General features: G+C 43.0%; 1 protein-coding gene and 1 pseudogene across 1 annotated transcript in view; one reads left to right on the top strand and one right to left on the bottom strand.

Annotated features, from left to right (window-relative positions):
- LOC115109357 (CMP-N-acetylneuraminate-beta-galactosamide-alpha-2,3-sialyltransferase 2-like) overlaps nt 1–22,025 on the bottom strand; it is a 42,907-nt gene extending 20,882 nt beyond the window's left edge. The window contains exon 1 of the mRNA XM_029634166.2: nt 21,574–22,025. The gene's annotated coding sequence lies outside the window, so the exon portion shown is untranslated. The remainder of the gene's footprint in view (nt 1–21,573) is intronic.
- Nucleotides 1–24,891, top strand: part of LOC115109786 (splicing factor 3B subunit 3-like) — an 82,216-nt pseudogene that overhangs the window by 4,682 nt on the left and 52,643 nt on the right.

Raw genomic sequence — 24,891 nt, 5'->3', positions numbered from 1 at the left:
TATATCCAAAAAACGATGCCAGCTGATTCATAATTTGGAGTGGCCTGACTCCCAACACGTTCATTACTATGGGACAGCTGGAGATCGAATTTGAATATTGAAACAATGTTGCAAATGACAGAGAGACAGAGAGCAAAGTTTATACAAATCGTCGCTGTTGAAATTTAAATGCCAATCTGAAAAAAATGGGAGATAATGGCTAGATGCTTTTCATAGTGGAGATCAAATATAAAAACTGCCTGGCTGGTCTGATGACAGTGGATTGCGCAGTGAGCTGTAACAAAGTAAATAGGCATTTCAACATCATAGCTTCAACCGGTGGTAATTTGTGGAAAAGACACTGGCTGGAATGCGGTTTTAACCAATCAGCATCCAGGATTAGACCCACCCATTGTATAATACAATCATAGACTCTCCTTGTGTAGCAAAGCAAATTAGGAGATTATCTAATCAATGGAAAATGGGATTAAAGTGATTGAATAATTAAAAGTTAAATGAGAAGTATATGCTACAATGAACTAGAGCCAACAGGTAGGATGCTATTTAATACTTTGAATGGAAGTGTTGTTATTTGTAACTGTAGGACAGTATAAAAGTGCATGCAGATTCAATTAGCTTAGCTAGATGGCTAGCTAATTTAGCTGGCTAGCTATCTAATTTAGCTGGCTAGCCATTTTAGAAGCCGGATGTATGTAGAGGTCCTGGGCTGGCATGGTTACACATAGTCTACAGTTCTGAGGCCGGTTGGACGTACTGCCAAATTCTCAAAAATTAAGTTGGAGGTGGCTTATGGTAGAGAAATGAACATTACATTCTCTGGTAACCGCTCTGGTGGACATTCCTGCAGTCATCATGCCAATTGCACTCTCCCTCAAAACTTGAGACATCTGTGGCATGTTGTTGTATGACAAAACTGCACATTTTAGAGTGGCCTTTTATTGTCCCCAGCTCAAGGTGCACCTGTGTCATGATCATGATGATTATTCAGCTTTTTGATATGCCACACCTGTCAGGTGGATAGATTATCTAGGCAAAAAAGAAAGCCTAAAACTAACAGGGATGTAAACAAATATGTGCACAAAATTTGACAGAAGTAAGCTTTTTTTGTGCGTATGCGTCTGTTGCATTTATATATATATTTTTTTACATGTTGCGTTCATATTTTTGCTCAGTATCATTTCAATGGACATTTGTGTTCTATTGCCAGCATGACTAGCTGTTATAAAATGCGATCTTACAGTGTTAAGCTTTCAAAAGGCAAACAGATCGTAATTTTGGTGCGCACAGAAAGGAGTCATGAGTGCGTTCAGGTGTATGTTCCGATTTTCTTCACAATAGACAAGGATAGGCTCATTCTGTTCCGAACAACCAAGTGTATGACGCCATGTCTCCTTGTAACTGAACATCAAAAACATAGTCCAATTTAGGCGTTTGGGTTTAGGGTTTGAGTGTAAAGGGCTACATACACACTAAACACTTCCTGTTTCTTTTAGAAGTTTTTTCACACTCTATTTATATACTGTATTCTTCAAATAGCTCACTCTAATATATCTACTACTGTACATTGCATTTTGATAAACTGTTTATACACATTGCATGTTTATATACTGGATTATTGACATAGATCACTGTAATATATCTACTGCTGTACATATTCTTAGTGTTTTTGTTGTTGTTGTGTACATAAACATAGATTGTACTTGGATTACTGATAGCGTTATTTGGGTTGTTAATTGGATTCATTCTGAAATGTTATTATTTTTGTACTTGCTTAACATTTTACTGTACCGTTAGGAGCAGTAAAACACTTCACTACACCCACTATAAAATCTGCTAAACTGTGTATGCGACCAATAAACATTGATTTGATGTATTAGTAGCAGTAGCAATTATCCAATGAAAAGGGAAACGGTGGTAGGCTACAAGATGGGGTGGATATCAAGGTCTGAAGCACCCCTCAAATAAAAAGTGTGTGTGGAAGAAATGGAATATTAGATTCAGGAAGCGTCTTTACTCCTGCAAGGGTTGAGTACACACCAAATTTCCCAGGTGATGAGAAACTTGTTACTGACAAGATCAAAAGCCTGACTGCACAAAGCCATCACATTTTCTGTGATGCCTGTGTCTACCCGGAGACTTTCCCATCTGTTAGGAATCCAGAGCCAGTAACGGCAGTAGCAGAGCGAACATACACACCACACACACTGGTAGCACTTCTTTGAAGAACATGGGCATATACGTGCTCCTTTTTGCTTCAAAAAGGAGTTTCCCAAAGTGGAGTAAGGTTGGATGTCCCAGTCCAACTTCAAATCCAGATAGCTATGCATCCCGCCACGGTTTGCCTTGGCCAGCATGTTTTCTAATCGAGCCCAACATCAACATACAATATCTTCCTCTCTATATGTCATACCTATCTATCTACATGGCGACCTGCCTATTTACGGCAAACTCAGTGGTCCTTGTGCACAAGGACGTTACAGTAGGTTGCTTTGGAATTGAATCATTGAGTGAAGGAACCTATTTGATGTTGTAAAAGAGGATGCTCCTTACATGAACCCACTTTGACAGCACTCTGTATGGCCTTAGAAGTGAGTAATCTAGTTAGAGCTGTGTCTATAGGACTTCTGCACGCAGTTTGAATTCCCTAGTTAGCGTATTAACCTAGTTAACTATAAAATGTATGAATGTTTGTTGAGCTCAATTGGATTTTACTTCAGAGTGAACTAAATATAAGTCTACATGTCTAGCCCCTTACAAAATGTTTCAAAATGTCCTCTATAGTGGATCGTAAAAATCTGTAACACTAAATTAAGGTACCCTTTAAGTGGGTTTTAAATGTTTTATTATAGAGAGAGTTAAATATTAGCATGTACTTTAAAAATCATTGTTATTGATAAAAAATTGTGTCATTTTGTATAAGCAAGGTTTATACATGGTTACACAGTTAGTAGTCCTTTAAGACAGCTGGATGCTTTATAGGTCCTGGGAAATATTTAGGGAAGGGAAGGGGGATTCCTAATCTGTTGCATTCAACCAAAATGTATCTTCCGCATTTAGAATCGAAGAGGTGCGGGGGGCTGCATCAATTAGCGCCTGGGGAGCAGTTGTTGTTAAACTGCATTGCTCAAAGGTAGAACGGCAGATTTTTCCAGCTTGCCGGTTCGGGTATTCAAACCAGCGACCATTTGGTTACTGGCACAATGCTTTTAAAAACTAGGCTACCTGCCGCCTCGCCACTATTACCCAGCATTGCCACCGACATTATAGTCCCAAAACAGGACATTGAATTTGCGCCGAGACCTCAGCACTATATTGGTGAATGAGGACAGACTCAAACTGACTCATTGCGTCTCTTATCCAATCTATTCCAACAAACCATGGGCAGAATGACTCCTACATTCTGTCGGTCCCATAATCACAATTCATATCAGTGAGAGTAGAGTTTATTAATTAGGCTGAAGCAAATGCATGTCAGGTGAAATCAACATCTCAATAATAAAGTGAACAAAAATATAAACTAGAGGTTGACCGATTAATCGGAACGGCCGATTAATTAGGGCCGATTTCAAGTTTTCATAACAATCGGTAATCGGCCGATTACATTGCACTCCACAAGGAGACTGCGTGGCAGGCTGACCACCTTTTACGCAAGTGCAGCAAGAGCCAAGGTAAGTTGCTAGCTAGCATTAAATCGATCTTAACATAATCACTAGTTAACTACACAGAGTTGATGATATTACTAGTTGATCTAGCTTATCCTGCGTTGCATATAATCAATGCGGTTAATTTACCATCGAATCACAGCCTACTTCACAGCCCAAACGGGTGTTGATTTAACAAGCGCATTCGCGAAAAAAGCACTGCCGTTGCACCAATGTGTATTTAACCATAAACATCAATGCCTTTCTTAAAATCAATACACATGTATATATTTTAAACCTGCATATTTAGTTAATATTGCCTGCTAATGTTGCCTCCGTATTTTACTGAAAGAACTGTTTACTTTTTTTTCTCGAAATGATAGTTTCCAGATTTTACCATATTAATGACCTAAGGCTCGTATTTCTGTGTGTTATATTGTAATTAGGTTTATGATTTGATATTTGATAGAGCAGTCTGACTGAGCGGTGGTAGGCAGCAGCAGGCTAGTAAGCATTCATTCAAACAGCACATTCCTGCATTTGCCAGCACCTCTTCCCTGTGCTTCAAGCATTGCGCTGTTTATGACTTCATGTCTATCAACTCTCGAGATTAGGCTGGTAATACTATAGTGCCTATAAGAACATCCAATAGTCAAAGGTATATGAAATACAAATGGTATAGAGAGAAATAGTCCTATAATAACTACAACCTAAAACTTCTTACCTGGGAATATTGAAGACTCATGTTAAAAGGAACCACCAGCTTTCATATGTTCATAACTTAAAGTTAGCTTTCTTACTTTTACTTTCTTCTCAAACACTGTTTTTGCATTATTTAAACCAAATTGAACATGTTTCATTATTTATTTGAGACTAAATAGATTTTATTGATGTATTAAGTTAAAATAAAAGTGTTAATTCAGTATTGTTGTAATTGTCATTATTGCAAATATATATATAGAAATTGTCCGATTAATCGGTAACAGCTTTTTTTTTTTGACCTCCAACAATCGGTACCGGTATCGGAGTTGAAAAATCATAATCGGTCGACCTCTAATATAAACACAACATGTAAAGTGTTAGTCCCATGTTTCATGAGCTGAAATGCAAGATTCCAGAAATGTTCCAAAATCACAAAAGCTTATTTAGCTCAAATTTGGTTTACATCCCTGTTAGTGAGCATTTCTCCTTTGCTCCTTTCCTTTTTATTTTATTTAACTAGGCAAGTCAGTTAAGAACAAATTCTTATTTACAATGACGGCCTAACGTGGAATAGTGGGTTAACTTCCTTGTGCAGGGACAGAACAACAGAGTTTTACCTTGGCCGCTCGGGGATTCGATCCAGCAACCTTTCAGTTTCAAGCCCAATGCTCTAACCACTAGGCTACCTGCAACTCCAAAATAATCCATCCACCTGACAGGTGTGGCATATCAAGAAGCTGATTAGCTGATTAAACAGCATGATCATTACACAGGGCCACTCTAAAATGTGCAGTTCTGTCACACAACACAGTTGGCATGCTGGCTGCAGAAATGTCCAACAGAGCTGTTGCCAGAGAATTTAATGTTAATTTCTCTACCATAAGCCACCTCCAAGATTGTTTTAGAGAATTTGGCAGTATGTCCAGCTGGCCTCACAACCGCAGACCACGTGTAACCACACCAGCCAAGGACCTCTACATCTGGCTTCTTCACCGGCAGGATTGTCTGAATCCAGTCCCCCGGACAACTGATGAAATTGTGGGTTTGCACAATCAAAGAATTTCTGCAAAAGCTGTCAGAAACCGTCTCAGAGAAGCTCATCTGCTCGCTCGTCATCCTCACCAGAGTCTTGACCTGACTGCAGTCCGGAGTTGTAACCGACAACAGTGGGCAAATTCTCAACTTTGGATGGCCACTGACCCGTGAAAAACACACTTCTCCAGCGTAATCGCAGACAGCGTGTATGGCGTTGTGTGCGCGAGCGGTTTGCTGATGTCAACGTTGTGAATAGAGTGCCCCATTGCGGCGGTGGGGTTATGATATGGGCAGGCATAAGATACTAACAACAAACACAATTGCATTTTACTGATGGCAATTTGAACGCACAGAGATACCTTGACGAGATCCTGAGGCCCATTGTTGTGCCATTCATCCACCGCCATCATCTCATGTTTCAGCATGATAATGCACTGCCCCATGCCGCAAGGATCTGTACACAATTCCTGAAAGCTGAAAATGTCCCAGTTCTTGCATGGCCTGTATACTCACCAGACATATCACCCATTGAGCAAGTTTGGGATGCTCTGGATCGACGTATACGACAGTGTGTTCCAGTTCCCGCTAATATCCACAAAAGTTGCACAGCCATTGAAGAGGGGTGGGACAACATTCCACAGGCCACAAAGAGCCTGATCAACTATATGCGAAGGAGAAGTGTCGCGCTGCATGAGGCAAATGGTGGTCACACCAGATATTGACTGGTTTTCTGATCCACGCCCCTACTTAAAAAAAAGGTATCTGTGACTAACAGATGCATATCTGTATTCCCAGTCATGTGATATACATAGATTAGGGTCTAATGAATTTATTTCAATTTAACTGATTTCCTTATATGAACTATAACTAATATGAAGTATAATCTTTGAAATTGTTGTGTTTATATTTTTGTTCAGTGTAAATTCATTCACACAGCTTACTGATACTATGTGTTCTTAGTGTGTGTGTTTGTGTGCTAATTACAACATAACTGTTTGTTGTAAACTTTATTTGAGGGAGTATAAGACTACATGAAACGGTGTCCAAAGTAAACAGGGTATGGCAAATATAGCCAGTCTTTTAGACAATCTGGACCATTGAGCAGGATGCCTAGGTTCTGACTAGGGTTGAATATTTTCCAGGTATCTAACAAATATTAGAGAATAAATCACTTTTCTCCTGGGTAACCCGATATTTCCCGCCAAAACCGGAAGTGTTATTCAAAAGCATTTAAATAGGCTGGATTTGATTAGAGCTTTGATCGAAAATTCATGCCTGAGCCTGATGAGACATACATTTCATGAGCCTTACAATAAAGACATTTAATGAGCCTTACATTAAAGACGTTTCATGAGCCATACATTAAAGACGTTTCATGAGCCATACATTAAAGACATTTCATGAGCCCTACAATACACATTTCATGAGCCCAAGCCCAAAAAAGGCCAAATGATTTGTGCCGTTATCCAATTAATAGCTAGCTATATGATATAGGCTACTGCACATTACGCATGAGAGAAAAACATTAAAGACCATAGATGCAGCTAGCTATATGCTCTCTTGGGTAAATAAATTAAAATAGCTCCAGTAGGCTCATCTTTTTGAGTGTGAACTGTATTACTGTATTGTATTATATGGACTAGAATTTGGCACATCGTTCAAACATGATAAAGCAGGGAGAGAACATGAGATTCTGGTGCAGCACATGCGGCCTACAAAGTTACAAGTATAGCGCATTTGATTTTAGAAAAATAATAGGGCCTATTTGTATAATTAGTAGGCTGAGGCATATATACCTTTCATAATATTTCCTCTAATGTTTTTATAGCCTACCTCCTCTTTCTCTCTCTATTGTTGCTTCATCAGTTAAATTAAATCCGTTTCCCTTATCTTCATAATTCTAATGACATCCTTGAATAATATAGGTCTAGCATTAGATGCAGAAGGCTTCTCTTCATGAAGATTGAATGGTTATGGGTCTGAATAAATAACTGCTATAGCCTACCGCCATCACGCATTTGCCCTTCTTTCACACTACCCGTGAGTTCTACTGGCTGCTATAGTTAATAATATTCAGCAAACAAGAGCTTGCGTTCCTCTTCGAATAGTCTATTGGTATAAGAAACACTAAAATAATTCCATAATGTCCAAAAGCTATTCTAGTCTAACTTTTCCTGCATGGGACTCCAAGAGCTAAAGGGCTCTGTAAGGTTGGATGGGGAGCGTCGCTGCTCAGCTATTTTCAGATGTCTCCAGAGATGTTCGACCGGGTTCAAGTCTGGACTCTGGCTGGGCCACTCAACGACTTTCAGAGAATTGTCCGGAAGTCACTCCTGCATTGTCTTGGCAAGGACCCTAAGCACGCAGCCAAGACAATGCAGGAGTGGCTTCCGGACAAGTCTCTGAATGTCCCTGAGCAGCCCAATCAAAGCCCGGACTTGAACTCGATTGAACTGTCCCCATCCAACCTGACAGAGCTTGAGAGGATCTGCAGAGAAGAATGGGAGAAACGAATATCTAAACAAACCCCTGTATTATAAAAGTAAGAGTAACTACAGAAACACAAAATGTAATATTGATATGGACCAATAATGCTGTTTTTTTAGGGAGGTACGGCTGTATTTTACAGTAATGCTGATTATAGTTAAAGTGTGCCTGTTTCAAGATAGGGAACTAAGCGAGAGAATGGAGACATGTTGTACTAAGAATGAAAATACAGGTCGCTCTAAACCTCGGGCCCCTTGTGAAAATTATGAGTCAGAAATTTGGAAACCAAACAGAGAAATGGACTAAATGGACAAATGGACCATCTCCTTCAGATGGGATGCTCAGTACAGAGAGACTTGGAAAAGTTAGAGAAAAGCTGGAAGAGGCAGAGAAGAGACACAAGAAAATAAAAGTTAAATGGGAGGATTTTCAAAAAGGGAAAGAGAAGCGGACGGTATGGAAGGACAGAACAGTGAAAGGATTCATGGTGAAGCAAGTATGGGCTCCCGAGTGGTGCAGTGATCTAAGGCACTGTATCTCAGTGCAAGAGGCGACACTACAGTCCCTGGTTAGAATCCAGGCTGACTCACATTTGAGTCCTGTAGGGCGGCGCACAATTGGCCCACCATTGTTCGGGTTTGGCCGGGGTAGGCCGTCATTGTAAATAAGAATTTGTTCTTAACTGACTTGCCTAGTTAAATAAAGGTTAAATAAAAAAATTAAGTAGACAAAGAAAAGGAAACAGAGGGAAGTGAGAGAAGTACATGAGCAAAGAGAATAGCCCATATCCAGCATTTCCAAAAGCCTTACTGCAGCTGATGTTCTACAGCGGTTGAGGACGGGGAGAGGTGGAAACTCTGGACCCCTGGAAAGAAGCAGTTGGAATTTAAATGTGGTAAACCAGGACATTTTGCCAGAGACTGACAAGAAAATTAAGGCAGGGATGAGTGGAATGGAACCCCCAGAAACATGATGGTGGATGCCCTTTTTGGAGGTGGACAATAGGATGAGGTGGGATGAAGAAGAGGAACCACCCTGCAGATGCTACACCTACTACACTCTCAACAGATAACCCACTAACTGACATTGAAATACTAGGAGAAAAAAAATCCATTCCTAGCATTCCTAAATCAGCCTTAAAATGTATTCCCTCAAAAAGAACAATGCAAACTGTCGGCGCGTATCACCTCTATCGAACCCCTCACATACCTCCTCCCAGTGGCATGGGAAACTGGGAAATGGAAACATCGATTCCTGTATTCACCATCATGCCCAGTAAATCTACTGGGAAGAGACCTCATGTGCAAAATCAATACTCACCTCTCATGTGACCCAGATGACGTTTCCATTCAGTCACTAACAAATAACGTTTTCCCATGTATGGCACAGTCCTACTATGCCTGGCATTTGGATGATGCAGACATGGAATGAAAACTCAGAGAGACTGGGATGTTCCCGGACACCTTCAGTGCACAACAACAGTTCCCTCCATTGAAGAAGACAAAGCCTATGATACATGCTGGAACAAACTCCTGGGGAAAAAAAGAGAATTGATGGAATATACTATGGTGAATCATTAACCGCAGCAGGGTATCCTCCTGATAGATGCACAGAGAGAACTGTATGAAGTGCACGGTGCTGACCCCTCTGCAGTCTATCAAAAACCAAAAACATGAAGTGGGAAGACAATGGACCTTAGCAACTGATTGGGTGGCATGGAAAGGAAATGGGAAATGGTCACCCTCAACAGCTACCTTTTTCTCACCCTATTGGGCAGCAGCAAGAGCAGGAAGCACACAACTACCCCGAAGCCACAGAAGAAGTAATGGTAGTGGCTGAAACAGATGACACGATTCCATAGCTACAGGAAGTGCAAGTCATAATACGGATCAAGGGGAAGACGGACAAGCGCAAAATGAAAGGAGCAACGCCATTCATGGTTGTACCAAAAAGCACCCACAGGCCTTACAAGGCCCAGTACCCCTGAACAAAGATGCAGAAAAAGGCATTATCCCAGTACACACCGCATTATCCCAGTACACACAGCATTGGTGGCGCTATTATACCATGCCCAAATTCACCTTGTAACACTCCAATCCTCCCAGTAAGAACCCACTAAGGAATTTAGATTCAGTGACCATTCTCTCCACCTGGAAGCTGTGTTTCTCCGTTTTTGATTTGGCTAATGCATTGTTCAGCATTCCACTAGCTGAGGAATCGGAAGATTGGTTCTCTTTCATATTCGTCAAAAAAATAAAGAAAAATTAAGTGGAAGCCTATCACGAGGACAGCAGAAAATGGTCATAAAGTTTCACCATAGAAAATGCAGTTGTGTAGAAGTTCAGTTAAACATTTGGGTCATGATATTACTTGAGGGTCGGGCCCTCTCAAAAGACAGATTAGAATCAATAAAGGCATTGCCGAAACCCATCACAAAACAATACATGATGTATTAGGAGTAGCTCGGTACTGTATGACTAACAATTTAGGACGTGGTATTTTTATAACACCAGTGTCCCGCCAAAGGCCAGAGGGACCTTTTGAGCATTTGATGATGGACTTCATTGAATTAACTCCACATGAAGGAAACACATATTGTCTATCAATTGTTGATATGTTTTCCAAGTGGGTCGAGGTGTTCCTGTATCGAAGAGCCACAGAGTCTACTGTGGCCAAAGCACACCTGCAAGAGATCATTCCAAGTCTGACCTAGGTAAGAGCACTCCTGTTGGCACTGATGAGCATTAGAGGTAGGTCCCACACTGTGACTGGTCTCTCCCCACTCAAGGTACTAACTGGATGCCTCATGAGAATGACTAACACTCCTTTCCCTCAGAATAGGTTAACCCTTCAGGGAATGGATGAAGACATGGTGATATATTGTGTATATCACTTAACAGTGTTCTTAAGACTCTCTTCCCACGGGTGAAGACTTCTTTGCTGAACATTGCAGGTGTTGCTCACCACAACCTTTCATTGTGGTAAAGGATCTTTGAAGAAAAAGTTGGAAAGACTTCAGGTGGAAGGGACCATACCAGGTGCTCCTGACCACATCCTCTGCTGTCAAGGTAGCAGAATGAGATACATGGATACACGCATCCCACTGAACAGAACCAAGAAATCAGAATGGCAAGGAACATTGGTGAATGCAAAAGGACCTGCTTCTGGATTGGTCTCACCATGATAGTAGGGACCGTTGTCTGCCTCCTGCTGGCCAGTAATGATCTAGGCGTATCCAGGGACCGTCCCCAGCCAACAGGACCAATGCAGGCCCACAGTAGAGGCCCAGAAGAAGCAGGTAAGGTTGCGAGAGGAAAACTAGATTTCAAAGACAATATGAACTCATTCCTTTCCACAGCACAGATGGTGGCGAATGGCCTCTCCCCAAGCACTTCCTGTTGGGTCTGTGGGCTAAGACCACTGGGGGTAGGGGAAGAATGCCCTTTATTTGGTGTCCTAGCAGGTGTAAATGAGACCTTGTCAATGCTCCTAGTACTGTGGTTTTACAATTCCCCTCTTAGACAACCGGACCTTATGACATCTTTTGCTTTTTATAACCAAACTTGGAAAGGTATAGTTGAAGTCAGAAGTTTACATATACCTTTGCCAAATACATTTAAACTCAGTTTTTCACAATTCCTGACATTTAATCCTAGTAAAAATTTCCTGTCTTAGGTCAGTAAGAGCACTCTTCACCACTTTATTTTAAGAATGTGAAATGTCAGAATAATAGTAGAGAATTATTTATTTCAGCTCTAATTTCTTTCATCACATTCCTAGTGGGTCAGAAGTGTATATACACTCAATTAGTATTTGGTAGCATTGTCTTTAAATTGTTAAACTTGGGTCAAATGTTTCGGGTAGCCTTCCACACGCTTCCCACAATAAGTTGGGTGAATTTTGGCCCATTCCTCCTGACAGAGCTTGTGTAAATGAGTCAGGTTTGTAGGCCTCCTTGCTCGCACAAGCTTTTTCAGTTCTGCCCACAAATGTTCTATAGGATTGAGGTCAGGGATTTGTTATGGCTACTCCAATATCTTGACTTTGTTGTCCTTAAGTCATTTTGCCACAACTTTGGAAGTATGCTTGGGCTCATTGTCCATTTGAAAGACCCATTTGCGACCAAGCTTTAACTTCCTGACGGATGTCTTGAGATGTTGCTTCAATATATCCACATACTTTTCCACTCTCATAATGCCATCTATTTTGTGAAGTGCACCAGTCCCTCCTGCAGCAAAGCACTCCCACAACATGATGCTGCCACCCCCGTGCTTCACGGTTGGGATGGTGTTCTTCGGCCCACTTTTTCCTCCAAACATAACGATGGTCATTATGGCCAAACAGTTCTATTTTTGTTTCATCAGACCAGAGGACATTCTCCAAAAAGTACAATCTTTGTCCCCATGTGCAGTTGCAATCCGTAGTCTGTCTTTTTTATGGCAGATTTGGAGCAGTGGCTTCTTCCTTGCGGAGCGGCCTTTCAGGTTGTCGATATAGGACTTGTTTTACTGTGGATATAGATACATTTACATTTACATTTAAGTCATTTAGCAGACGCTCTTATCCAGAGCGACTTACAAATTGGTGCGTTCACCTTAAGACATCCAGTGGAACAGCCACTTTACAATAGTGCATCTAAATCTTTTAAGGGGGAGGGGGTGAGAAGGATTACTTTATCCTATCCTAGGTATTCCTGAAAGAGGTGGGGTTTCAGGTGTCTCCGGAAGGTGGTGATTGACTCCGCTGTCCTGGCGTCGTGAGGGAGTTTGTTCCACCATTGGGGGGCCAGAGCAGCGAACAGTTTTGACTGGGCTGCGCGGGAACTGTACTTCCTCAGTGGTAGGGAGGCGAGCAGGCCAGAGGTGGATGAACGCAGTGCCCTTGTTTGGGTGTAGGGCCTGATCAGAGCCTGGAGGTACTGAGGTGCCGTTCCCCTCACAGCTCCGTAGGCAAGCACCATGGTCTTGTAGCGGATGCGAGCTTCAACTGGAAGCCAGTGGAGAGAGCGGAGGAGCGGGGTGACGTGAGAGAACTTGGGAAGGTTGAACACCAGACGGGCTGCGGCGTTCTGGATGAGTTGTAGGGGTTTAATGGCACAGGCAGGGAGCCCAGCCAACAGCGAGTTGCAGTAATCCAGACGGGAGATGACAAGTGCCTGGATTAGGACCTGCGCTGCTTCCTGTGTGAGGCAGGGTCGTACTCTGCGGATGTTGTAGAGCATGAACCTACAAGAACGGGCCACCGCCTTGATGTTAGTTGAGAACGACAGGGTGTTGTCCAGGATCACGCCAAGGTTCTTAGCGCTCTGGGAGGAGGACACAATGGAGTTGTCAACCGTGATGGCGAGATCATGGAACGGGCAGTCCTTCCCGGGAGGAAGAGCAGCTCCGTCTTGCCGAGGTTCAGCTTGAGGTGGTGATCCGTCATCCACACTGATATGTCTGCCAGACATGCAGAGATGCGATTCGCCACCTGGTCATCAGAAGGGGGAAAGGAGAAGATTAATTGTGTGTCGTCTGCATAGCAATGATAGGAGAGACCATGTGAGGTTATGACAGAGCCAAGTGACTTGGTGTATAGCGAGAATAGGAGAGGGCCTAGAACAGAGCCCTGGGGGACGCCAGTGGTGAGAGCGCGTGGTGAGGAGACAGATTCTCGCCACGCCACCTGGTAGGAGCGACCTGTCAGGTAGGACGCAATCCAAGCGTGGGCCGCGCCGGAGATGCCCAACTCGGAGAGGGTGGAGAGGAGGATCTGATGGTTCACAGTATCGAAGGCAGCCGATAGGTCTAGAAGGATGAGAGCAGAGGAGAGAGAGTTAGCTTTAGCAGTGCGGAGGGCCTCCGTGATACAGAGAAGAGCAGTCTCAGTTGAATGACTAGTCTTGAAACCTGACTGATTTGGATCAAGAAGGTCATTCTGAGAGAGATAGCGGGAGAGCTGGCCAAGGACGGCACGTTCAAGAGTTTTGGAGAGAAAAGAAAGAAGGGATACTGGTCTGTAGTTGTTGACATCGGAGGGATCGAGTGTAGGTTTTTTCAGAAGGGGTGCAACTCTCGCTCTCTTGAAGACAGAAGGGACGTAGCCAGCGGTCAGGGATGAGTTGATGAGCGAGGTGAGGTAAGGGAGAAGATCTCCGGAAATGGTCTGGAGAAGAGAGGAGGGAATAGGGTCAAGCGGGCAGGTTGTTGGGCGGCCGGCCGTCACAAGACGCGAGATTTCATCTGGAGAGAGAGGGGAGAAAGAGGTCAGAGCACAGGGTAGGGCAGTGTGAGCAGAACCAGCGGTGTCGTTTGACTTAGCAAACGAGGATCGGATGTCGTCGACCTTCTTTTCAAAATGGTTGACGAAGTCATCTGCAGAGAGGGAGGGGGGGAGGGGAGGAGGATTCAGGAGGGAGGAGAAGGTGGCAAAGAGCTTCCTAGGGTTAGAGGCAGATGCTTGGACTTTAGAGTGGTAGAAAGTGGCTTTAGCAGCAGAGACAGAAGAGGAAAATGTAGAGAGGAGGGAGTGAAAGGATGCCAGGTCCGCAGGGAGGCGAGTTTTCCTCCATTTCCGCTCGGCTGCCCGGAGCCCTGTTCTGTGAGCTCGCAATGAGTCGTCGAGCCACGGAGCAGGAGGGGAGGACCGAGCCGGCCTGGAGGATAGGGGACATAGAGAATCAAGGGATGCAGAAAGGGAGGAGAGGAGGGTTGAGGAGGCAGAATCAGGAGATAGGTTGGAGAAGGTTTGAGCAGAGGGAAGAGATGATAGGATGGAAGAGGAGAGAGTAGCGGGGAGAGAGAGCGAAGATTGGGACGGCGCGATACCATCCGAGTAGGGGCAGTGTGGGAAGTGTTGGATGAGAGCAAGAGGGAAAAGGATACAAGGTAGTGGTCGGAGACTTGGAGGGGAATTGCAGTGAGGTTAGTGGAAGAACAGCATCTAGTAAAGATGAGGTCGAGCGTATTGCCTGCCTTGTGAGTAGAGGGGAAGGTGAGAGGGTGAGGTCAAAAGAGGAGAGGAGTGGAAAGAAGGAGGCAGAGAGGAATGAGTCAAAGGTAGACGTGGGGAGGTTAAAGTCGCCCAGAACTGTGAGAGGTGAGCCGTCCTCAGGAAAGGAGCTTATCAAGGCATCAAGCTCATTGATGAACTCTCCGAGGGAACCTGGAGGGCGATAAATGATAAGGATGTTAAGCTTGAAAGGGCTGGTAACTGTGACAGCATGGAATTCAAAGGAGGCGATAGACAGATGGGTAAGGGGTGAAAGAGAGAATGACCACTTGGGAGAGATGAGGATCCCGGTGCCACCACCCCGCTGACCAGAAGCTCTCGGGGTGTGCGAGAACATGTGGGCGGACGAAGAGAGAGCAGTAGGAGTAGCAGTGTTATCTGTGGTGATCCATGTTTCCGTCAGTGCCAAGAAGTCGAGGGACTGGAGGGAAGCATAGGCTGAGATGAACTCTGCCTTGTTGGCCGCAGATCGGCAGTTCCAGAGGCTACCGGAGACCTGGAACTCCACGTGGGTCGTGCGCTGGGACCACCAGATTAGAGTGGCCGCGGCCACGCGGTGTGGAGCGTTTGTATGGTCTGTGCAGAGAGGAGAGAACAGGGATAGACAGACACATAGTTGACAGGCTACAGAAGAGGCTACGCTAATGCAAATGAGATTGGAATGACAAGTGGACTACACGTCTCGAATGTTCAGAAAGTTAAGCTTACGTAGCAGGAATCTTATTGACTAAAATAATTCAAATGATACAGTACTGCTGAAGTAGGCTAGCTGGCAGTGGCTGCGTTGTTGTTGTTCTATCTCTCTATAGTGCTGTTTCTTGTATTATGGTCTCTTGTTTCTTTAGAGGTTTCACTTTGTTGTCCTTTTTCTTTTCCTTTTTCTTCTGTCCTTATTTTGTCTTCCTTTCTTCTGTTAACTAGATATTTTTTGTTGTTATTCTTTGTAAGCTAGCTAGCTTCTTCCAGGAGAGTCCCTAGCAAGATACTTTTGTACCTGTTTCCTTCAGCCTCTTCACAAGGTCTTTTGCTGTTGTTCTGGGATTGATCTGCACTTTCGCACCAAAGTACGTTAATCTCTAGGAGACAGAACGTGTCCCATGGTGTTTACACTTGCATACTATTGTTTGTACAGACGAACGTGGTACCTTCAGGCGTTTGGAAATTGCTCCCAAGGATGAACCAGACTTGTGGAGGTCTACAATTTGTTCTGATGTCTTGGCTGATTTCTTTGGATTTTCCCATGATGTCAAGCAAAGAGGCGCTGAGTTAGCCCTTGAAATACATCCACAGGTACACCTCCAATTGACTCAAATTATGTCAATTAGCCTGTCAGAAGATTCTAAAGCCATGACATAATTCTCTGGAATTTTCCAAGCTGTTTAAAAGCACAGTCAACTTAGTGTATGTAAACTTCTGACCCACTGGAATTGTGATACAATGAATTATAAGTGAAATAATCTGTCTGTAAACAAATTTTGGGAAAATTACTTGTGTCCTGCACAAAGTAGATGTCCTAACCGACTTGACAAAACTATAGTTTATTAACAAGAAATTTGTGGAGTGGTTGAAAAAACAAGTTTTAATGACTCCAACCTAAGTGTATGTAAACTTCTTACTTCAACTGTAGTTATAGAAGACCTTGTGAGAATAAAACCTGTCTCCCAACCATCCCAATAGAAAGCTCACTGACTGCAGCCTGGTGTATACAGGGTAATGAGTCTGTCTACCTAGGTGAAAATGTGTGCAATTGTACAATGGACTCTGATGGAGAATCAAATTGCTCACTGACAGTTCATGATTTGCAGATGGGCAGACCCTCAAAGATTACATTGCAGAAACTTCTAGAAGCCACTCTGACAATGAAGATAATGAGTGTGAGGTGACAGCTTAGCTGTTAACTATGTTTGGATCATGGTGTGTGAACCTTGCAAAATGGGCTATATTGGGAATATTTGTCCCTGTGTGCGTGATAACTTCACGGGTCTCAGCAACTATCATGTTCACCTCTGCCACTGCAGGGGAAACTGTTTGTTTGATTGGGATAAAATAAATGCCATTTGCTGATGAGAATGATGAAGATAATGAGGACCATAAGTAACTCACTGAAGGCCATAAAAAGTATAACCATGTTCTCTCCCCTGCATATGATGACAGTATTGCCATAAATTAAATTGTGTAATGAAGCACGTGTGTAACTGTAGTGAAGGTCTTAAGTTAAACCATTCTACTGCAATTGTTTTTTTTAAGTGTACGAGCTATGGAATAAGGATCAGTTACTAGTTTGATTGTACAATCCAGAATTAAGGGTTTGAAAGGATAATGTGTCTGGTTTTGTCTTGTTTTGTCTTGATTCCGCTGACTTTTATTATAAGTATTTTAATAGAACCTCCTTTGATAGTTTAAGCCATAATCTAATGCTTACCTTAGAACTGTACAATAGTTATCACAGAGTGATAAAAGGAGGGAGTGTGACGGACATTTCTTTGTGTGCATATAATTCTCGTTTAGCACAATGCTGTTTTATAATAACCTGTCTTGGTTGGATTCATGCGAGTGATGGATTGACTGCACAAAGGAGTAAACCACGTTATCACTCATAAGCAATTTGGCAGTACGCCCAGAACATTGCTCTGGGAATTAGAACTAGTGACACAATATCTCAGTTCCAAAGTAAGAAGCCCTGTGTGGTATAAATCAGTCACACACAGGAACAACCCATGCTTATATGACTTGATTGTGTAGCAGTCTTTAGTGGTGATATTCCATGACACTAACAACATGGGAATTCCAGCATTTTTACCCTTTCCAATTATTTAAAAAAACAATTTTGGTGCAGATTCCCTCTATGCCTCCCTTTTCGCGGTCTTAAATCATTCTTCTCGCGATCGCTCTCTTTCTTTGATACTCCATGAGATTCCTTTCTGATAAGCCATTCTTAAGTACCCGTAGAGCTACTGCGTATCCCTTTCCTGCACCACCTTTGAGAACTTATCTGTACATCTCATGCATCATTACTTCAGTTGCTTCTGTAATTCCCAGGAAATCTTTGGCCACGCATACCACTATGTGTGTAGACTTCTTCTTAACCTGATCACTCATATTCATCACACTACACATGAACTTCAAGAAGTCAACCCAGTTCACCACCAACAATTATTTTGTGACCGCACACTGATGGTCACATGTCTTGAAGACCCCAGTTTGTTCGACTCAATAATCTCCCCCTTCCATTGGAGGCTGGTGCATCAATTTCCTCACAGGTTGTGTCCGTTGAACTCGCCGTGCTGCTTCCGCATACGTTTCCTTGTTTGTGATCTCTGTACCTCACTATATTCCCCCCGCAGTTACAGTATCTTGCCTTGGCCTCCACCCCACACCTGCCATAATCATGTGGCCCCCCACACTCCGCACATCATCTCTGCACCGGCACAAACTCCCTAACATAAAAGCTGAAGAATCCTAGATGTACTCGTCTCAGAAGATTCCCTTCAAACTCCCTTCAAACTGTAACAGCACCATAGTGCTTTCTACTCCACCCTCTCTCTTCTTACTGCTCATTTGCCTCGCATCATCCACTTTCCCCCCAGTCACCTCCCTCACACTCCTCCATTGACACCTCCATCAGAACTCCCGCAATCAGCAATCACCCCTCTCACTTTCGCCCTACTGCCAGGGATATGGCATCTCACCTTACCTCCATTTAGCGCCTCCATTTTCAGTATCTTGACCCGACTATATTAACCACTAACATCATTCACTTTCCTTTCCCTACGCACCATCTTTTACATGCTCTATATCTGATTTGATGGCCTTTGACAACATTATCGGATGTAACATTTTAGTGATTGTTTTCCTGTACCTCATCTCCCTGCCGGTTTGCTCTCATAGACGGTGTGCAAGTTCTCCCACTTAAAAAGATGAGAGAGGCCTGTAATTTTCATCATAGGTACACTTCAACTATGACTGACAAAATGAGAAGAAAAAAAATCTAGAAAATCACATTGTAGGATTTTTTATGAATTTATTTGCAAACTATGGTGGATTTTTTTTGGCCCATTCCTCCATGCAGATCTCCTTTAGAGCAGTGATGTTTTGGGGCTGTTGCTGGGCAACACAGACTTTCAACTCCCTCCAAAGATGTTCTATGGGATTGAGATCTGGAGACTGGCTAGGCCACTCCAGGACCTTGAAATGCTTCTTACGAAGCCACTCCTTCGTTGCCCGGGCAGTGTGTTTGGGATCATTGTCATGCTGAAAGACCGAGCCACGTTTCATCTTCAATGCCCTTGCTGATGGAAGGAGGTTTTCACTCAAAATCTCACGATACATGGCCCCATTCATTCTTTCCTTTACACGGATCAGTCATCCTGGTCCCTTTGCAGAAAAACAGCCCCAAAGCATGATGTTTACACCCCCATGCTTCACAGTAGGTATGGTGTTCTTTGGATGCAACTCAGCATTCTTTGTCCTCCAAACACGACAAGTTTAGTTTTTACCAAAAATGTCTATTTTGGTTTCATCTGACCATATGACATTCTCCCAATCTTCTTCTGGATCATCCAAATGCTCTCTAGCAAACTTTTGCATGTTATTTTGGCATTCATGTGTGTCACATATCAGTTTGCAAACAATGTACAAAAATATATATATCATTGAGTTAATAAAGCCGCATACAAACATGGTCTCTTTTTTGTTTTCTTGAGTAAGGCAGCTCTAAAATGCAAGCCAGCAGAAAATACAGAGTGTTGCACCGTGATTGGCTCAGTGTTGTGTCACTCATGGGGACACCCCCGCCAAGTCTAAGGGTAGAGCTAGAAAATTAATGCCCCTTGGGTACTAACATAGTTACATTAGAAGTGCCTATCCAAGAAGACTCAAGGTCATTGGCCACAGATAAAATGACATCAAATCACATTAGATCTACAGTAGCTTTGATTGGACTCATCATGTCAACATCATACTTTCAAAATCTTAGCTAGCTGTCATCAAGAATCAAGTCGACAATCTACTGGCAAATCCTTTTTAATCCTTGTCATACGAAGATAAATAATTAAGAGAAATTATTGATAAAACATTTCGGTGCTCATCGGCGATTGGACATAAACATTACACAACAAGTTGGAAATTGAAATTCAACAATGAGTGGTTTGGAAGGAATCAGTGGGTAACTGCAAGCATTGCAAAGCAACCATTAGCTTGCTATTCAGTGGAGTGGCTGTGTGGTCCCAAGTCTAAGATTAAGAGTATCTTTTCTTTGTTTAAAATTATAAACATTCAACATTGGCCATGCTGTCAAAGCATGATTTGTGCCACGCTCAAAACAACTGTTATCTCACAACTTCAAAATCTGAATTAGTGAGTTCAAGACAACTGGGAACTCAGGAACTCAGGAAAAACGAGCCATGACTGGGAAAATACATTTTGAACTTTCAATACAACTCGGAATTGTAAATTCGGGACTCGGGTCTCTTTCTAAAGCTACGACCTGAAGATCACTGACGCCATCATGATTCAACCTTTTTCTTCCCCAAGTTCCCAGTTGTCTTGAAAGCACTATAAATGCAGAGAATGCCAGACTTTGATGACAAAGTTTGATGACAAAATTTGCCCATGAAGGACCACTGCTTATATGCCCCCTTTATTTTTCCTACGGTTCTGACTTGTTGTACAGGGATTACACTGTAAGAACGGTCCATGTTCTGAATTCTGTCACTATACATTTCAAATGTGCTGAACAAATGGTTATATTGACTACGTCCGTCCTAGCTCGCTCATTACGGTCTTAATCTAAACTACCGATTGCCCCTTATCCGCTTGTCGTCCCCTTATGCTATAGTTTGTACATCTCAATTGTCAGTAGAAAACACACTTGTTTAAGCAAGTCAGCCATATCGGCTGTTTTTTTTAAAACAGTAAATGAGGCAGAATGAACTGCTTCGCTGCCAGACAAGACTCCACTGATAGCCAGGTGTAGCAGTGGTAAGGTGTTGGGACTGCTGTTGGGACAGCTTTATGTAGGCCCTAACAGTTTGTGGGCACCGTTTGTCACCGTTATAGTGGAATGAATGTATTGTATAGTGGCTTTGCTGGCATGCATCCCACTTGTTTTTGTTGCCCCACCAAGATTTACATGCTAAAATCACCTACGGTCCAGACTGAGGATAAATCCTCACATAATGCATCCCTGACCACCTCAGATCTGAACACAATCAGACGACAAAGCGACTTTGGTGCATCTAAATCAGTCTTTTCAATGCAAGCTTCGTATTCTGACAGCAGAAGTTGCATGTAAGTGTCAAGTGTAGACAACAGTACTGCGCACTGATTTTACATTTAGAATCCGGTGAAAAATGTCGGTAGTTAGATGTCTACAGCGGGTGGTCCCTAAAACACAGCGCTCTGAACAATCGATCGGTAGACGAACGCTAGATCGTGTGCGAACCTTAAGAAACATGGTCCTCAGAACGTTATGTGCTAGCTGGGCTGAGAACAATATACAAAGAGGCGATATCTCCCTCCTGTATGGGGGACCAGTGACGGTAAGGGGACCAACAAACAGGAGCAGGGGGATACAACAGATGCATTCAATAGAAATAGACTAGCCTATATACCCAACATCTCGTCATTCATTCACAAATATAGGCTATTCATCCCCAACACAGCCTAGTGTATAGTCTAATGAAAATGTCATTTAAACAATATTCTTGAGTCTTACCTTGTAAATCTTCTGATTTCGCCAGTGTATAAAACTCGAAAGCAATCCCTTTACGTGTGCTGCGTCCCCCCCCCCCAAAAAAAAAATATATATATTATGATTTCAATTATTTTATGCATCTACCTATACATCTAGCCTATGTTTTTGCCTCTGTGCACTCAGGTTGTCGGAATATAACTGCATTTCCACTTTACGCAACAATGCATCAGAGTGAGAGATGATATGTCTGTTTCAGCCTGTGCTGTGACGAATCCAGATGTGAGGCTATATTGTGATATGTAGCCTAGGCAAAATAAAACAGATTTGGAGGCGGTTTCACGGACTTAAATTCGACAGGTTGGGCAGTGTTAAAAGCGAAGAAGGACTGCGTAGCTCAGCTCAAACCGGTCATGGCTAGAAACCCCGATGGCTGTTGTATATACATAGTGGTAGCCCCGGAAAAATGAGCCCACCGTGCATTCATCAAACGCGCTAAAAGGGCTTTGGGATTTGTAGTCCTACTGGTCATACACGCAGTGTTGCCAACTAATTTTCAGGGGAAGTTGCTAGAGGCAGGTCGATTTGTTGCTAAAAGTTGCTAAATGACGTTGTGATGTCATTGCGTAATAACGTAACATTGCGTCATTACGTAGAATACATAATAACGTTACTCAAATTGACTGGCCATTTGTTAGTTTAGATTTGTTTGTTTATTATCATATATTTTTATTTGTAAAAGTAATATAAACACAACACATTTTTATATGATCACATTTTTATTTTTAAACACAACACATTGAATTATTGAACAATTACACATTATTGCACAATTACATTAAAAAAAAATGTTAAACTAGTAAACCTACACATTCTGAACATGGTAGTTTTAAGCAGTGTATTGGTAGTTAGTTAACATGGTACCTACATGATCAACAATTACAAGTACAGGCTAATAACAAGGTATATATGCTATCTTATTGAACAAGCAACTTAACTCAAATAATGATGTATGCGCGCTAAGCATCTCTCTTCAGCTCTCACCAGGATGTTGTGCTGCTTGGCTTGCTAACTGCTCAATGGTTTCCTCCAGATATTCCCACTGTTTTCGCACACACTGCAGTACACACTGCCACCATCAGCGGTGTATCTCCGCCAGTTCCAGAAAGTCCACTCCTTGCATACGTACTGTAGATATGATGAATCATAGATTGGCAAGGAAATCCTCTTCATCTTCACTGTCCAACTGCATTGTCACGGAGCTGGAACCAGCAGTAGAGGACGGAGTGGCCTTAACTTCTTTGGGGTAGGGGGCGGTATTTTGACGTCCGGATGAAAAGCGTGCCCAAAGTAAACTGCCTGCTACTCAGGCCCAGAAGCTAGGATATGCATATAATTGGTAGATTTGGACAGAATTTGTAATGTAACTGGGGCCGTTGAGTGCCAACAGAAGAAGATCTTCAAAGGTAAGGCATATATTATATCACTATTTCTGACTTCCGTGTCGCAACTCCCTGGTTGAAAATGATTTTTTTTGCATTTGTGTGCTGGGCGCTGTCCTCAGATAATCGCATGGTTTGCTTTCGCCGTAAAGCCTTTTTAAAATCTGACACGGCAGCTGGATTAACAACAAGTTAAGCTTCATCTTGAGGTATTGCACTTGTGATTTCATGAAAGTTAAATATTTATAGTAATTTAATTTGAATTTTGCGCTCTGCAATTTCACCGGATGTTGGCCAGATGGGACGCTAGCGTCCCAATGATCTGCAAGAAGTTTTAAAGCTGTATGCTGCTATGGTGCCAAACATTAGTACCCCAGGTCATCTTAGGTTTCATTACATACAGTCGAGAAGAACTACTGAATATAAGATCAGCGTCAACTCACCATCAGTACGACCAAGAATATGTTTTTCGCGACGCGGATCCTGTTTTCTGCCTTACAAACAGGACAACGGAATGGATCGCATGCAGCGACCCAAAAAAACGACTCCGAAAAAGAGGGAAACGAGGCGGTCTTCTGTTCAGACTCCGGAGACGGGCACACCGTGCACCACTCCCTAGCATTCTTCTTGCCAATGTCCAGTCTCTTGACAACAAGGTTGATGAAATCCGAGCAAGGGTAGCATTCCAGAGGGACATCAGAGACTGTAACATTCTGTGCTTCATGGAAACATGGCTCACTGGAGAGACGCTATCCGAAGCGGTGCAGCCAACGGGTTTCTCCACGCATCGCGCCGACAGAAACAAACACCTTTCCGGTAAGAAGAGGGGCGGGGGCGTATGCCTTATGGCTAACGAGACATGGTGTGATGAAAGAAACATACAGCAACTCAAATCCTTCTGTTCACCTGATTTAGAATTCCTCACAATCAAATGTAGACCGCATTATCTACCAAGAGAATTCTCTTCGATTATAATCACAGCCGTATATATCCCCCCCAAGCAGACACATCAATGGCTCTGAACGAACTTTATTTAACTCTTTGCAAACTGGAAACCATTTATCCGGAGGCTGCATTCATTGTAGCTGGGGATTTTAACAAGGCTAATCTGAAAACAAGACTCCCTAAATTTTATCAGCATATCGATTGCGCAACCAGGGGTGGAAAAACCTTGGATCATTGTTACTCTAACTCCCGCGACGCATATAAGGCCCTGCCCCGCCCCCCTTTCGGAAAAGCTGACCACGACTCCATTTTGTTGATCCCTGCCTACAGACAGAAACTAAAACAGGAGGCTCTGTCCAACGCTGGTCCGACCAAGCTGACTCCACACTCCAAGACTGCTTCCATCACGTGGACTGGGATATGTTTCGTATTGCGTCAGATAACAACATTGACGAATACGCTGATTCGGTGTGCGAGTTCATTAGAATGTGCGTTGAAGATGTTGTTCCCATAGCAACGATTAAAACATTCCCTAACCAGAAACCGTGGATTGATGGCAGCATTCGCGTGAAACTGAAAGCGCGAACCACTGCTTTTAATCAGGGCAAGGTGTCTGGGAACATGACCGAACACAAACAGTGCAGCTATTCCCTCCGCAAGGCTATCAAACAAGCTAAGCGTCAGTACAGAGACAAAGTAGAATCTCAATTCAACGGCTCAGGCACAAGAGGCATGTGGCAGGGTCTAGAGTCAATCACGGACTACAGGAAGAAATCCAGCCCAGTCACGGACTAGGATATCTTGCTCCCAGGCAGACTAAATAACTTTTTTGCCCGCTTTGAGGACAATACAGTGCCACTGACACGGCCTGCAACGAAAACATGCGGTCTCTCCTTCACTGCAGCCGAGGTGAGTAAGACATTTAAATGTGTTAAGCCTCGCAAGGCTGCAGGCC

This window comes from Oncorhynchus nerka, linkage group LG25 (assembly GCF_034236695.1).
Source record: "Oncorhynchus nerka isolate Pitt River linkage group LG25, Oner_Uvic_2.0, whole genome shotgun sequence".
Taxonomy (NCBI): domain Eukaryota; kingdom Metazoa; phylum Chordata; class Actinopteri; order Salmoniformes; family Salmonidae; genus Oncorhynchus; species Oncorhynchus nerka.
This window is presented reverse-complemented; position numbering and strand designations above follow the sequence as displayed.